The following is a 15,146-nucleotide window of genomic DNA, read 5'->3' on the forward strand; positions in this document are numbered from 1 at the left end:
GTTACGGTCTGGGTTAGTTTGTACAGCAGAGGTTTAGTGAAACCTCTGTTTTTTCATTGAGAATGTTTTTTAATATATTTTATGAAAGTAGGCCAGTGAAATAAACCGCAAATTCTGAACCTGGAGCACAAAATAGTGCATCTGCCCAGAACAGAAAAGGTCGCTCAGATATTTCAAGCTGGATGAATGAAGAGGCATAGCTGGATGAAGGTGAATGATTATGGACGAATGACAGTTCAACTCGAGAAACAAGAGGCTCAGAGCGGGAAGCTGTAATTCAAAGTACTCCTGCACGGTGGGGTGTGTATTAGCCTAAGGAAGGGTATCAGAAGGGGGCTTTATTTGGAAGGTCTTTATCCATCTGTTCCCCCTGTGCATGAGGAAGCAGGACAATAAGATCTTGTAAATGAATGGAAATGCATCAGAGATGCCCACTGCCATTGTCAGGGTCTTTTTCTTCTTCCATTTGACACAGTCTGCACATTTCCAGGTTAGTTGGTCCAGGAGGTAACGCTCTGTTGCCAGACCTCTTTCCTTATTCTGAGCCCCATTAAGCAGGTGAGCACTTTGACTGCGCTGCACATCAAAGCGTGTTGTGACCTGCTGGTGGAGCCCACAGCACCGCAGCTCTTTAAATAGAACTGCTGTAAGACCTGTGTTAAAAATGCAGCTTCTCAGAAGTGAGCTAAGCCAAAGTTTAGCAGCTTCTCCTGACTGAGGGGCAGATTATTGACTACAGAAACTGAGAGATGCTATTATGATTCCCATTGTACTAGGAGGGATTTAAAAATAAGCTATTTTAATAGCTGTTTTTTTTAGAAGCAGTTAAGAAAAATCTACAGGCAGTTTATGTAAACAGGATTATTAACTGTAGATTCTTATTCTGATCTATAAACCAAGATAATCACTAAACAACAAATAGGTATGGAAATGGATGACGGTGTGGAGTATTTAATTGACATAGTTCTGTATGAAACAGATAAAAAGGCAGAAAGAAGGAATTGATGTAAACAATCCAAATACAAAAGATATTTCATACCTGAAACTCTCACTCCAGCATTCCCTCTCTCTGCCACAGAATAGGTCCATTAAAAAAATAGAGCTTCTCTCTCTAAATTGTTTTACTTTTCATTTGTGAGATCAGAAACACTTCTTACTTGTTTTGTAGTCAGCCATACTTTACAAGTCCAAGATTGCATACCTATCGATACTAGCAATTCTGCCCTGTTTAAAGATCACTTTAACCTACTTTTTAAAGCAATTTAAGTTAACGCTCTATTATATTTTCTCTGTTATCCCATTCTGACCTCCAAATTAGTTATGATTTACAGGTATTTTTCCAACACAGTGGGGTGAGGTAGAGTGTTTTAAAATTAGAAGCTTTCCACATTTCTCAGGAATACATTTCTGTGGCATTGAGGTAACTTTTTCCAAGTTACACAATAAGGTCATTGTAGCAACTGCAGCAATGTATGGAAAAGGGTCTAAGTCTCAGGGGCCGTGTTGTGTTTCCATAGAGTTCAAACTACTTGCAGCAGCCTTCCCTAACGATGTTGTTGGCACCATCGAGAGCTAGCAAGGCAGGAGGAGATGATGTTGCTGGCTGGCTTCTAGCGAGTGCGTCATTCCTGCTGTCCTAAATGCCAGCTCTGTCACTGGTGACGTGGGCAAACGAAGCAAAGTGACACTTGGTGAGAAGCAGAGGAGGGGAGATGTGCCCCCCAAAGGGTCAGCATTTTACCAGGTGTACGTGTGGGGTGAAATAACTTCACTGGACTTTGTGAGCTGTGAAAGCATGTTTTATTCATACAGGATTTAATAAACTGACTTTTCTGTCACTAGATGTACAAATTAAGATCTATCTACATAAAATTAGAGCTTTGTTTTAGACACAACAGGTGTTTACTCAGTTTGGATCTCAGATCATACATATTACAAAGAAGAGGGAAATACACGACCTGTTTTAGTAGAGCATTTCATTGATATAGATAGCTCTCCTCAAAGATGAGTGACCTGATCTGTATTTGCATGAAAGAAAATCAGATTCATTTTGTGCTTTCCATTTTGACAGAACAATTGGTTACATAAGCATTCTTAGTGTTATGATCCCTAATGAAAATAAATGTCTCCTTGCTTCACATTGTGTATAAAACAAGGGATTTGACTGTGAAGAAGCACTACATACTGTGACAGAACAATCAATAGGAATATTTACATTGCATATAAAGTGCTATGACTATCAACATCAAGTTTTACTTGCTATTTGTCTAATAGTTTCAGAGCATGACTTGCTACTAAAGCCCAAATTCTGTGGCATGTATCAGTGTGGGCATGTTGAAAGGTGGACTTCAGGTCTAGTCCTGTTCTTGACTGGCCACAGTGAAAGTTTTTATTTTCCTGCTCCTTGACTTCCCTTAAAAGCTCGGACTTCAAGCTTTCTGCCACCATCTCCAAAATTCTGGGTGAGCTGTGATCTTGTATCACAGACTTTAACTCCGTATCATTTTGCAGGAACCTCTGGGAAGGGCACATCTCTGTGCTGCGCATGACCCTTCTGACGTTCGTGTCGTGGTCTGTTGTGACAAAATGTGATGTTGCAACCTCGAGTCCAACCGCCCTTAGGGTGGGTGTCACCACTTGGGAATCCAAGGCTGGTAACCAGGTCAGTGTGGCCGTGATCAACCTAAAGCCTCCAGGAGATGTGTTTGGTTTGCACTTGCTGGGTGTGAAAGTCTTCACTTATTCCCGGGTAATGCAGTACCACCAAACAGCGTTACATGAAGGACCTGGTGACACCATTCAGAAGTTCCAAGCAAGTGCAATTTCCCTGAAGCCAAATTTGATAAGATGTCTTGGAGGGTCTTTTAACCCAAAATGAGGAGTAGCTGCTCCACGCAGCATGCTTGCCTCCACGCCAACAGACGCGCTGCTCTACAGTACATGTTGCTTTACTTCCAGACACAAGCTCCCCGCTGCAGTATGGCAAAAAAATGTTTGTACAGCTTTAGCTAGGGGCTCTGTGAACGGGCTGCTGCCAGTAATTGTCCAGATGAGATCTCTGATGTCTTTCATATGTTCCATTAATACAGCTTAGTGGTTTTCCTCCAGCACAGGTGGTGTTATGGCTGCGTACCACCGATTTGGCCCAGTGCATTCAGTTCACAGGTAGCAATAGCCTTGTTTGCAGCTCCACCAAAGTCACAGGATTTAACAGTGCACGTGTCATTTCTTGATGCTGGCTTATATTTTTTTTCCAAACTTTTTCATACGGATTTCTCCTCTGGAGGCACAGATCAAAACTCAGGTGATACTGCCAATCTGCCACGACTAATTAATTTTTGGAGCATAGCAGAGGGAGCTGGGATGGAGCAGCATGTGCCTGGAGCGCTCCCCGTGCAGACCTCCCAGCCGGGCTCAGCGGCTCGGCTTCCTGCAGGCGCTCTGCGGGCGGCTGCCGTGTTGCAGGCACAGAGCCTCAACTTTTATTTACTCTTCCCCTAGTGCTTCCCTTGCTGTGCTGATGCAACTGAGGCCATTGCATAATAGCCTGGTCCATAAAATGAATTTCTCATGGCTTCTACCATGTGAAAGAAGCCGAGCCAGTGGTGCTGGCAGTGTGCGGAGCCAAGGCTGCTGGAACATCTGATTTCTTCGCGTTGTATAAGCAGTTTGTCAGTCTTCCCTTTCAGTCTGATAATGAGAATTTTAGAAACATGCACACATAGCCTCTTTTGTGTTGACTGAGCAGATAAAACCAACAATTTTCCCAGACAGAACTGATGTTTTTGCTATACTTTTGCATTTGTTTTTATTAACAGTATGGGTCTGTAACCACAGCACTGCAGCAAAGAGTTTTTCTTTCTGGGAGTGACTTAAGCAAGAACAGACTTTATGCAATTTTCCAAGGAAATGTAAAATAACAAGAAGGATTTCAATGCTAAGTGGCACTTTGGGCTTTCTTTCAAATCTCAGGAACAACTCTGTCAGTCAGGAACAAATCTACTAAAGCCAATGGAATTAGTTTGGTCTAAATAAGAGTATAATTGGGCTTTTTTGTTTCTGTGTTGCTTAAAAATGAGTCTCAGTAAATAACTTAGGGTCAAATCTTCTCCTGCTTACGCCAGAACTATGTTGAATTGGGGGGAGATTGTCCCAAATTCACCCTGTCTGGCAGTTTGCAATGAAAAAATGGTTGAACAAATGTATCTGTGTTTCCTAGGTAGCCCCTCCAGAATTTGACTTGTAATTAATAGCTGTTTCTTACTAAAATGCTTCTTATTGGCCTCTTTGAGTTCCTTGATGTCACTGCAGACACTTCTTCCACTCAACTTTCACAGGGTGGGCGATTTCACAGGCTGACCACAGCTCGCTCTGCTCGTGTCCAGAGCTGCGTGGGTGTGAGTTGGCACCAGACGAGGTGCCACCACACATCGCCTGTCATGTGGCATTGCTGATGTGCCACGGTGCCTATGGCATAGTGGCTTTTTGGTTAGAGCTCTCTGACGTCCACCTGACTCGGAGGGAAAGCAAGGCAAGTTTGCATCTCCCTGCAAAGCACAGCGTAGGCATTTCCACAGTCATTCACACCATTGCCTTCCTTTATGTTTTCATTGATAGTGGACCCAAGATAGAAAGTTAGATTTTAACCTAAATTTAAAGTTCTCCAGAGTTTAACAAGTATATGAATCAGAGTTTTTTTTCTGTGGGTTGTGGAACTGTAACTCAGATGTGATGCTCTGGTCCAGATCCAGATCTGAGTTTCCTCAAAGTTTGGGAATATTTGGATTTTTTTTGTTCTTGTTCTTAAGCCCCTGTCATTTTCTGGCTCCTATAAACAATGTTCAGTTTGAAGCTAGGCTGTTCATACACAGCCCAGTAGCACAGTAGCTGTTCCTGTCAACGCGCAATCATAAATATTTCTATTAATAGCCCAAGCCTGACATTCTGACTTTAATTAATCTGATTATGTTTAATAATAAATTGTAGTAACCTATAAACATATTTTTAACTTGTGAAGCTGCTAATCAGTTTTGCAGATCAGTTTTGCAGTCATTCAATGAGATGGTAGGGATTTACCTTGCTTGAAGGCAATATTAATCCCTGGCTAAAAAGATGACTATATTTCTGGGATCATCAAACTAATCTGATTTTTTTTTTCTTTCCTTTTTTTTTTTTTTCAGTGCACTGAAGTAAATCGTTACTGGTTCAGAAGAAATTCATTTATGGGAAACGGTTCATCTACCACATGAAAAGTGGTGCTGAGGTAGGCCTTCTTTTATTTTGGTTTCCTGAGATCTTTGGCTTGGTTTATTAACAGCTGTATACTTAAAGCACATTAAGGATAGCTAAAGTGAGGAATGTGACCATTTATTATTGTAGCAGAAGTAGCAAAGTGCCTGTGTGTCTAAAGCTGCATTTCTGAAGTGCCAAATTTGTCTAGCTAGGAAGGGATGAAAATAAGAAGCTGGTTTTCCTTTTGGCTTCCCTGAGGAGTGGATATGTTTTGGCTCCAAAGAAGGCAGGGAGTAGAAAAACAGCTTTTGCCTTGCTTTTAGGTGACATGCCACTCTAACACGATACCTTATTAAACTTGCCCATGGATATTTCTTGGGTCTTAAAAGGGGGCTGCAAATTTGCTTCCCAGCATTGGCTTTCTATAGAAGCATGTCCAGCATTTTTTCTGCTCATTAGATGTTGCGAGACATGCAGGTCCCCGCAGGACTTGTGGACCTTCAGCTTTCACCCTTTCACCAATGGGAAACGATGGTCTTGCATTCAGTGCCCTTACTGAGCTGTCCCCAATGCAGCCGGCCTCTGAAAAATGATCTCAGTGTAAACGTTCCTCAAAGTATTGAGGGAAAAAGTTGGTCTCTGGCACTGAAGTACTGTTTTCTTTTAGACATCTCAGTGTATAAGTGAAGAAAGTAATCTGATTAGCACATTTGCTAGAGAGTTGAACCTATGGGAAGGTGAAAATATTAATAAAAGAGTTGATTTATACTCAAACTGGCCTTTGAATTTGCAGTATACACTGTAAGAACATGCTTATATAACCTCCATTTCTATTCATAAAGGTTTATGTGGGTCTATATTGAATTATGCATTTAAAATTAATCCACTGAGGCAGCCCACTGAGATGCCACTTCTCATTTAGTAACTGCATTAAGGACTTTGTGCTTCATTTAGAAACTGTGAGAAGCTTGCTTTGTGCAGTGGAGAAGAATTGGCCTGCCAGATTCAAACTGGCTGTTACAGGGGGTTTAAAACAACCACCTCTCTGTCTCTTTCGGCATTACCAGTAAAACTCTGTTCTCGACTTGTGTGACCCGAATCATGTAGCTTGGCTGAACTTGGCAAACCCAACTGACTTGTGTCAGATTCTTAGAGGAGATTAATGAAGATTTTCTTCAGGGGTTGGGAACATCTGATTCTGCCCTTACAAGGCTGCAAGGGCTCGGAACGAACAGATGTACAAATTAGGTTTTTATACCAGCAGCTGTAATTCAAGTTTATTAGATGTCTTGTTTGTGTAGTTTTCCAGCTCGCCAGATGTTGCAGAAGAGTCAGGAGCTCTTCTAGATGTTTGCACAGGTTTGGTTCTAAGAAATCTGAGGCTCTTAGCTCTTCTTCCCTGTGTTCTCCAAAGTACAATTCTACTTCTAAAATGACTGCAAAATGACACCGTGAGGCTCTGTTCTGTGTCTGAATTAAACTTCTTGAGCTTAAAAATGAAGCATATCAGTTCTGCAGATTCACACTGTGATCTAAAATACAGACTGTGATCTCTACATGACCTGTTTTATTCATCAACAAAAGTGACTTGGGAATGACTGCCTTGACTGACTCTGGGCAAACTGGTTGTCTTCCTATTCTGCTATTGGTTGTTATTGTTTTTATTATTCAGATAGTGGTTTTTGACCTTATTAAAAAAAAAAAAAGGCAAAACACCTAACAAGTCTTTTAGTTTATATTTTTCCTGCAAATTGTGCTCCTATTGCCAAACTATTCAGGTGTCTCCTGAGTATTTAACAAGTTAAATTTGCAAATGCTGAAATTGAAGAAGTTTGCTCTCATATAGAGTTGCACACCTTCTCTTCTGTATTTCCTGCTGCATTTGTCCCCCCTCCCTTGTCCCCTGTGCTGTCCTCTCTGTATTGCAGCTATTCCAGAGCCACATGGAAGCTCACCTCCTCTGCATGTTTGTGTGCATGTGCATGCTGGGTGACTTGTCTGGCAGCTTCATGTTTGAAAGGGTGTGGTAAAAATCTCAATAACATGGTTAAGGAGCAGCCACCTGGTTCAAAACTTATCAGAGATGATGTGCAGGCAGTGTAATTTTGTATGTGAAGCTTCCCTAGAAAACGGGTCTAGAAGTATAAATGGTTGGGTTGTGAGAAGAACATTCATTTATGCACTCTCTCTCCGTTTACAGTCAGCAAACAGAACAACTTGTTTGGTTTACTTCTTTGTTTTTGTGTGAGAGAATTAATGTGTGATTTACTAGAGGGAAGCTAAGTTGAAGAAAAGGATTTTTATGTAAGTACAGAAAGTGCTTAGTCCTCCAATCATTTTTGTCTACTAAGGGATTAAATTCTGTAGTCTAGATCCAGCTGCTATAAAAATTGTGTCTCTTGCGTGTATGACTGTGCTGCGTTTGATGAGAGTTTCACTGCTGCAGGGTGGCATGCAGCCAGTCCCAGAGAGGACTTGGACTGTTGGGGTAGATGCTTTAAATGAGATTTGGTAGGTATGGGTAAATAGCACTTATATATAACGACCTTATTTTACAATAGTCTCATCTTTACCAGGTCTGCAACAAAATTAAAGCCTGGATCCTCAGCATTATTTAGGTACCTCAGTAATTTAATGGAGACCTGGGTGTCTGAGTATTTGGGGATCTGACGTTAAATTAGAAAACAATGAACATTTTGAGGAAAAAAAAATTGTCAATGATTAAAATAGATCAGAAGGATTTTTTTTTTAAAGTCTCACCATTTTAAGGACCCGTCAGAGGTTTATTTGTGTTTAGATTAACAGTAAATAAGAGCGTAAAATTAAATGTTCAGTTTAATATGTGAAAAGCAACTGGTTGCATAACTGTCGAGTTATGAAACCTATATTTTTGTCCTCTGCATCCTGAACATCTGTGGCCTATATTTAATTGCAGTTTTCATCTTCAATTTGAAGAAACAATGTTTAGCCTGAAGACAAAAGTGATCTGTATAGTGAAATCAGCTAAAGAGTGTGGTTGAGCCTCACTTGCTAACAAAAAGGCATTTTTAATGTGTGTTCTAATTTAGAAATGGTATTCATTTGGTAGTTTAAATACAGCTAAGAATACTCTAGTGTTTGAGCAATCTGAAGAATGAGAGTATTAAAGCCAGAGGGACTGAGGAACAGGTGCATAAGAACAGAAATGTGGGGCCATATTGTGCTATCAATTTTTAAGCAGAAATCCATGCTGATTCCAACAGGGAGTCGTTCTGCTGAAATATTGATGAAAGGATATGATACGGCCCATGGGCAGGAAATAATGAAATAGGAAAAGTAAAGCAAGCCAGCAGAAGTAGAGAAAGCAATCCAAAATGCAGAACCAAGAGGTATGAGTGACTTCAGAGGTAACATTCCTGAAAAATCTGGAGAATGATGTGGACAGAAGGTTACATGTAGGCTGGCAATGAGATATATCTCATCACCTTTCACACAGCAGTGCATACAGCCAGATAGCTTCAGCCCATGTTTGCAACTGCAATCTGCATTTTGCAGTTGGTCCATGTAATTGACTAGATGAGATTCCTCTTTCAGTCAACCTTAATTTTTCAAGACTTGTAATTCAGATCCAAATGCTAATCTGCATTTGTGACTCAGAAATCTCTAACTGGCAACTTTATTATAGAGGAAAAAGATGGAGCTTTAATATAGAAATAGGAAGGTGAGGTTTGAAGAGTACGTATTAGAGTCTCTTAAATGCTGGGAGTCAAAACCTCTGAGACAGTTGCAATGTTTGTTTCCACTTCACTGTAGCTGTTAAAACATATTCAAGGGCTCAATAGGCTTCTTAGCCCGTGTCTGAGTTAGAAATCAAGATGTCTGCAAATGTACCCTGATGAAAACAAGGCAAGTTACCCAGTTGTACTTTCAAAACAAATTCTGTTGTTTGAAGTAAATCTTAGATGGGGTTCCCAGGTACAACCTTGATGAGGTGTCTTGTGGTATAACTACAGCTTGCTCCAAGCACAATGTGATTTATTGCCACAGAGATAAGGAATTCTGAATCTCCAGTTTCTGCCGGCACATCTTAGGAAATATACAGGTGGTCTGTCTTTCTTAGGCTAGGCCATTCAATAATGCATGGTTGTTCTTCTCTATGGCATTAAGGATCCTAATCAACCAGATATTCCAGTTCACTGATGATGGAACTATTTCCATCTACTATTAAAACATAGCGTTTACCCCATAGCTTCTACCACTTCTCTGCCAGAGATATTTTGAGTATTTTATTTTGAGAAGTCTCTAACACACTGCCATTCATTTCCTCATGTTGGACGTGTGGATTAAAAAGAATACGAAGCAGGAACCACCAAAACATAAAACGTCAATAATACATATGTGCTTATGCACTTCCCTTGCCTAAAGAGAATGTTCTAAGATGCAAATTTAATAACTTTCTGAAATAGGGAGGACATTTAAAGAGCATCCATAGATTAGTCTGATGAAGTTTGTTCTGTAAATTGCTTGAAAAGAAAACAGACTCTTCCTAGGTATTGCAACAAATTGTTCCCAGCACTTCAGCTTAATACACTAAATGAAAATGCAGAGGAAGCAACACAATATTGGATGAACCTGTTTCAGAACATTGGCTCGGGCCACAAAGCAAGTAATTAACAAGCTGAATGAAGCATTTAAGCCCACGCCTTATCATTTATGTAACTAACCTTTGAGTTTTGGACGCACTGGTATGCTGCAGTGAAGCCTACACAGTGTTTCTTTTATGTGTGTGTATTGAGCAAATGGGAAATGCATACCCTGCCATTTGTTTTTCACATTTTCAGCACTTATCAGAGTTCTCTGCCTGAGTGATCTTATATTGCAAAAATGTACGCCTCTTGGTCCTTTTTTCTGTAGTGCAGTATGAATCTAGATGAGTTTCAGACTTGTTGTGTGTGGGGGATATATTCTACTTTTAAGGGTGCTCGTGAGCTTGTTTAAAGCATGATTGGTAGCACTAAAAAGGAATTAATCGAATGGCACTTTTCACCAGAGAAGTGAGCAACAAAAAGAATGACGGGATTGATTCTGCAGGCTCCTTGTTTATGGAGCCAGCCTTCACAAACAGCTTGAAAGCAAAGCAGGAATGCTGTAAGCCGATGTCATCTGATTGAGAGGTCTGAAAAGAAGGAGCTTCCGTTCCTGTAACACATCTGTTTTTCCCATCCCGAGAAATGTTGGTCATATGAGGAGCACTGAGGCTGCCGATGACAACATTAGCTTGCTATAGAGCAACTAATACTTAATAGTGGAGCGTAGCATCACCTCTACACTTGGGGAATGAGTCATTTTGCTTACTAATTCTCTTGCTTTCGTCTCTCCCTCCTGTTCTTTCCCCCATCGCTGTATAACCAGACTTATTTTGGAACTCTTGTAAGACAAACACCATTTCTCCTTGGCGGGAGGGAAATAAAATAGCATACTTAACATGGTTATATAACACTGCTACTCATGCCTAAAATGAGGTCATTTTGATTAATATATTTATCTGGTGTGCAGCTGTAACAGGAGAAATAATTGTGATTAAAAGAGAACCATTTTATTTAGTCTCTTTGCAGTACAGCATTCAGCTTTGTAATTAATATCCCAACTTGATGGGAGCTATTTGTTAGTTAATGTGATAATTTGTGCCCATGGGCTATGTCCTAGCCCTCTAAACCTTGGAAAACCTTCACAGGGCTGAAACGCAACTTCCTTTCACTATTCTTTTCTTTCTAAGAAATATGGTAAGAATTCCTCAGTAATTGTATTTATTAGAAGTAATGCAGTAAAGTACATAGAATCAGGGGAAAAAAAAGTTTGTGGAAGAAACAGACGAAGGTGCTACAAGCTGTCAGGGAAATAGAGAAGTTAAGGTTAGTATGATAAAACTGATTAAAGTAAAATGTGAGATTCTTTGAAGTTGAAGATGTTTCTGGGTGATAAAGTAAAAGGACAAGGCAGGAGTGATAAAGCCAGTTACAGCGGGCTGGGAGAAAGAGCTGAGCAGCATGCTGCAAATGGCTCCAGTATAATCTGTTGGGCTCATAGAACTGGTAGGCTTTGATTTTGGAATACAAGTAGATGTATTTTTCTTTTGGGATGTTGAATTGCCATTCTTCAAAGTTCTGACGCATCCGGTTCTATTTCGGTTTGATGACTCCAAACTAGACACGTTAGGCGGCTGCTGCTCAGAAAGCCAGCATTTAAAAACACTGTTTTTCTCTTCCACTCTTTCTGGCAAAAAGCTCGTTATTCAAGTGCTTTCTCTAACCTTTAGTTACCCTGGTTGCATAACTGGAAAGCAGCATCCCACCATGCACTTCTGTGACCCAGTTATGCCTTTCCAGTAGTGACTTTATGAGTTATGAAAGGTGTGTCTGCCAAACTGCTACAGAAACATTTACTCTACTGACCCTGATTTCCTAAATATTATATAGCCATCATTCACTAAGGAATGAAAAACAGTGTAAAGTATTAAAAAGAAAACTAATTCAGCAATGTTGAAAATCCTTGTGTATGTTCTTTAGCCTTGACAGAGCTCGGGCTTCTCATTGATAGAAATACTTGTAGAAACCACTTTTAAATCATTAATGCTTCAGTAATCTTTCAAAATGAATTTCAGATGGTACGTTCAGTACTAATAGTCACAGTACAAATCATTGAGTCATCCACAGAAGAGACTGAATAACAATTGCTTTGTTGAACTAACTTACAGCCTAAATTGTGATGTTCAGAATTCAGAGTTTCGAGGTTGTCTGCAGACCTGCTAAAATCCTTTCACATTATCATGTCACTTATTACCACGTTTTCTACAGATGATAAAGCCTCCATGTGGATAAGACTGAACTACTAATATAATACATAAAGAAAACCATTTATTACTAGTTTTACTTTTACAAAATCTTTCTGTAGCTCATAGAAAACACAAAAAAGCCATGTGCTTGATTTTCTTTTCCATCACATAATACAGCATAAGTCAGTTATATAAATAAAGTCACTTACATAAATAGCTTAATTCTCCTTTCATTTTATGGCATTATAAACCAAGAGCAGATCTACTGAAACAAAAGATGTTATGCTGGCATGAAAATGGTATTGACAGCATACTCAGGCTTTTATTATATAGATTCTTTCAGCCAGTCATTTCTTTTGTAACCTGAAAGCCATCCTAACAGAAGATGTAAACTGTTCGGTATGTGGCGGCTGAGGGCTAGTCTTCATAGGAAATCTCGCTCTTTACGTCAGTGCTCTGGTTTTCAGGTAGCCTCTGTGTATTAATTTTTGGCATCGATATACAGCTTATCTTAATGGTTAGTTAAAAATACAGCATGTCTGGTAAAGAAGGCCTGATGACCTAGTTTACTAGTAAGCATGACTTAATCTGTTCTATTGTGTAGTTTCTAGAGAACTTGATATTATTAACTGCTGATAAAAAAATCTGCTCAGCTTGAAAATCAGAAATAATATAAAAAACAACAACAAACAAGCCTAGCCCTATGATAGTTTACTAACAAAGTTTCTATTCCTTCTTCAACGGTAGGTGTGGCCAAGAGGGGGACACATAGCAGACCTCAGTGTTTTTTTTTTTATTATCATTCTGGTTAGGATGAACTAAGGACCGGTCAGCCTACAACTGGTATAGCAGAAGCTAAATAGTTGTTAAATTAAGAAGTCAGCTACCTCACTTGAAGATAAAAATGTTGCAGTACTTTAACTCATAGAGAACCACAGCACATTAATAGATGTTCCACGATTTTGTGGCGTCTCATTAATAGAACAAAAAGCATGTTACAGCTGAATGCCAGAATTTTCAAAGCTGTGGCAGATAACAGCCAGGAGCTATCACGTAGCATGTCCTTCACTTCGCTCAGCATGCCACAGTCCTGATCCAAGCCCTGGTGAATGCAGATTATTGTGTTACGAAATAAACTGGGAAGCAAGGGTAACTGGAGTAAGTAATTTCCCTTCAACTGCTTTACAGGATAGAGATCATTAGCACTTCTTAATGCTCATTTTAATGTGAAACATTATGTAAGCATAGATGACTTTAGAATAATTCAAAAGTCATTTGAATAAATCTATGTAGATACAACATTACAAAATGGGAGCACAGTGAACAAGTAGTTGGAAAATATGTTTGCTACCCTGTCTTTACTTTATATTTTCTCTGCTTTAAACTACAACTAAAGACATTTTTAAACTGTACATTAAACTGCAACTAAAAACCTTTCTTAATTAAAGCCTTCAAACCTGAAATTGAGAATTAAAAGGAATAGTTCAAACACTTTAAGCAAACCTTCAGTTTTGGCTATTTGCTATTTCTTGATGGAAAAGCACTTCAACAAAAATACTTCCTCTACTCAGATTCAAATTTATGTTGTTAAAGAAAACAGCAGCGTTGACATAATTAGTTTTTGGCTTACTATATACGGTGTTTAGACTATGCCTTGGATTCTAAAATAAATGCAGGACCTGAACAAGCTTACATAAGAGACCAGCAAGCCAAACTCTGGTAGTATAAGTGGCAGGGACTTATGCAGTGTATGACAACCATGCCACAGCTCCCTTCTTGATTAAATGACAAGGTAAAGGAGCAGTCCATACGTGTTTTAAAGGAACAGTCCATATCTGTTTACCTTTTAAAAATCAGGCAATGCTTCCATATTTTTAGTAGAATAAAATATGAAGTTGTTCCTCTCAGTGATAAGTTTATGAATAAAACTACTCTTCTAGCTTTTTCTGTAAAATTGAGGACTTAAAAAACCCTATGAAACTTCTGGTTAAGGGTCCTCACTGAATATAGTGCTTTCACTGATACAGCTTAGAAAGCAGCTAGGGCTCATTCTTGGCTGAGACTGTAAATGAAAAGTTAGCCCAGTTATTGCTTCGAATCACAGAAAATGAAGCAACTCACTGTGAAGCAAGCAGTATGTGAGAGGTACCACAGTCCAGAGAAGCAAATGTAGTATTGAAAGCCAGGCCCTTGTCACTTCCCATCATTCCTACTTTACTGCGAAGAAGGAAAAATGCTCTTGCTGTCTTTCACAAATGAGGTTTGGGCAACTAACTTGCTTTCTGTGAGTTAGTTCCTTCACATCAAATTTTGTTGCATTACTGTAGGATCTAGGATTTGTTCTTCATTCCTTTTTCTAAAATACCTGAAAAAGTAGCTTACATGTAATGTTTGTTACCAGGTATAGTTCTTTGTTATGCAAGCCAAAGAGTAAAGAACACAAAAAGTTTAATTAGCAAACAACTCTCCACACAGACTTTGTTGGTACAAGGTAGTTATATGTACATCTACAAACACATACAGGTTCTTTGGACTATGATTTTTAAAAAATATATTTTATATGACAGTGTGAACAAATCTGGAAAAAAACAAAGTACTTCAACCTTATGTAGAGGTAGCTGAACAGTACTCTGTTCAGTGATATGAGCATAATAACTTAAGTTTCAGTTCAAGTTCATTACAGTGCACAAAAAGGATGTTTTACAAACAAATGGAATATACAAGTCCACAAAGAACTTATTTAAAATGGCTTGATAGATATATTTCTGGCACTCTTGTAACCACATAGCTTGATGGAATTAAATTGGACAAGTATATGGTGCCAAATTAAGACATCTTACACAGAGTCTCTTCCTCCTCATTTTTGTACTTCTCCCATCCCTCACCAGGGAATTATAGAAGCTATTACATTGTTTTTGCTACACTTCTGCTCTGTAAACCTTTGTTCTGCAAATTTAAAGATTTAAAGGTGCATATGTGTATATTTATAAAATATATGGCTATGACTCTCTTAAAAAGATCAAGAATGGCAATAACAGAATACAGGCACTTCTATGTGAGGGTTACTTTAGACCTTATGAAACTCCACCACTAGTAAACACTT

General features: G+C 39.2%; 1 long non-coding RNA gene across 1 annotated transcript; it reads left to right on the forward strand.

The window, feature by feature from the left end:
* LOC136791838 (uncharacterized) lies at nucleotides 1-15,146 on the forward strand. The gene is made up of 2 exons (XR_010834686.1): nucleotides 1-2,662; nucleotides 5,181-15,146. It is a non-coding gene; the product is annotated as an uncharacterized lncRNA (long non-coding RNA).

The sequence above is a fragment of the Anser cygnoides genome, chromosome 13 (assembly GCF_040182565.1).
Source record: "Anser cygnoides isolate HZ-2024a breed goose chromosome 13, Taihu_goose_T2T_genome, whole genome shotgun sequence".
NCBI lineage: Eukaryota > Metazoa > Chordata > Aves > Anseriformes > Anatidae > Anser > Anser cygnoides.